The sequence below is a fragment of the Sylvia atricapilla genome, chromosome 10 (genome assembly GCF_009819655.1).
Source record: "Sylvia atricapilla isolate bSylAtr1 chromosome 10, bSylAtr1.pri, whole genome shotgun sequence".
NCBI classification, from domain to species: Eukaryota; Metazoa; Chordata; class Aves; order Passeriformes; family Sylviidae; genus Sylvia; species Sylvia atricapilla.
The window spans coordinates 17169180-17171224 of NC_089149.1; positions in this window are offsets into that span (position 1 = coordinate 17169180).

Below are 2045 nucleotides of genomic sequence, written 5' to 3' on the forward strand. Positions count from 1 at the left end.
CGGGAGCGATGATGAAACGCTTTCTCCTCCCTCTTTTGCTTTGTGCACCGAGGGAACTTTAAAGTCGCAGGGAGCAAAGGCAGCGCGCGTGGAGCAGGTGGAGGCTCGGGCTCGGCGAGCCCTGACACTCGGGGAGTGGGGGCTGTGGAGGTGTGACAATGCTGTACCCACCCGTGGGGACATCCAGCGCCCCGACCCACCCTTGTGCTCGTGTGCCAGGACCTGGCTGGATAAGGAAACGGCGCCGGCAGCGGAGCCTTCCCGCAGAGAAAACGACTGGGATTTTCATTCAAAAGCCCCCTGAAGGGGAGAGAGGAAAGGGAGGCACCTTTCAGCAACGGAGATTTGGCTGCCAGGTGGTGGGAGGGGGAAACTGGGTGGCCAGATGGAGAAATCCTTCCCCGGGTCGAGGGGTTTTGGAGGGAAAAAAAAAAATAAAAAATCGGTGTTTGTTTTCATAGAAAAAGCTGCATTCGTGAAGCTCCTGAAAGCAGTGCTTTTTTCACCGGCACCTCTCGGGGCTTTGTTTATGCAAAGCACTGATTTATTTTGCAAGCTCCTCTCCGAGGGAAACGCGTCAGAAGGAGAAGGGCAGGTTGATCCAGCCGGAGGAAAAACCAGCTTCAAGCGTTTTGTCCGCATTAATCGCTTTCCCTGCGTAAGGCAGGTGGAGAGAGCAAGGGCACCCCGCGCCAAACAGTGGCGCCCACCCTGGAGAGGCTGGAGAAATAAATCCCAGCTCCCGGGATGGTTTCCCTTGGGAGGGCTGGCGGGTTCCCCGGGAGTGGTGACAAGGACCGAGCCTCTCTCGGTGACACCCCCGGCCCCACGTCCCGGCCGTGGGCGCTCACCACGAGAGGGTGCCTGGAACCCGCGGGAAGCGGCTTCCCGGGCGCTGCCGCCGTCCCCAGGTGAGGCCCCTCGGGATGTGACCCTGCCTAGGGCAGTGTGACAGTCAGCCCTGCTAGGATAAAAAGAGCTCGTTTTGGCTGTCAGCTTCTCGGTTTCTGAACGCTGTCCCAGGACGAGCATCCTTGTTTTCCAGCTTTCTTTTTCCACTCGCATCCCCAAATTTGTCAGATCTGGGGCATGCAGAGACCCTTTACTCCCCGTGAGAGTCAACCAAGCCCCTTTACCCAACATTCTACTGCAAGACGTGGAAGTTTCAGCCTTACCAAGAGAAAAGCTCAAGCAACCCAAAACCTCTGCTCCTCTCCCATCCTCCCCGGGAGACACTGACCTAATTTCTCAGGCAGAGCCTGACCTGCTCCCCATTCCGTTTATTTTGCAGCAGCCATGACGCTGGCTTTGTCATAACAACCCCCTCATGCAGCAGCTGTTCTGGCCACTGACTCCAGCTTTTCCCTGAAAATTTGTCTCTGTACAGCAAAACACAGCTGGGAAGATGCTTGACAAGTCTGAGCCCCGCCTGGCAGCAGGGAAACACCCCTGCCCCGGTGTCCTGTGCCATGGAAGGGGTTGGACACCCCGTGAGGGGGGTTGGTGACCCCCACAAAGCTCTGCTGGGTCCAAAGGGAATCAGGACTTTCTGCATCTGCCTCCACCTCTGAGGGCTGGATGTCGCTGCCCCACTGGAATTGTTTAGATTGGAAAAGCCCTCTAAGACCATGGAGTCCAACTGTTCCCCCAGCACTGCCAAGTAAAGCACTGACTATGCCTCCAGGTGCCACCTCCACTCCTCTGTTAAATTCCTTCAGGAAGGGGGACTCCGCCGCTGCCCTGAGCACCCCCTTCCAGTGCCTGACCACCCCTTCTGGGAAGGAATTTTCCTAATATCCAGTCTAAACCTCCCCTGGTGCAGCTTGGGGCTGTTCCCTCTCCTCCCTTCCCTGTTCCCTGGGAGCAGAGCCTGACCCCTCCGGCTGTCCCCTCCTGTCAGGGAGTTGTGCAGAGCCAGAAGATTCCCCCTGAGCCTCCTTTTCTCCAGGCTGAGCTCCTTTCTCAGCTCCCTCAGCTGCTCCTGGTGCTCCAGACTCTTCATGGATGCAGGTCCTTGGTGAGAACTGACCACACACCCCACTCAG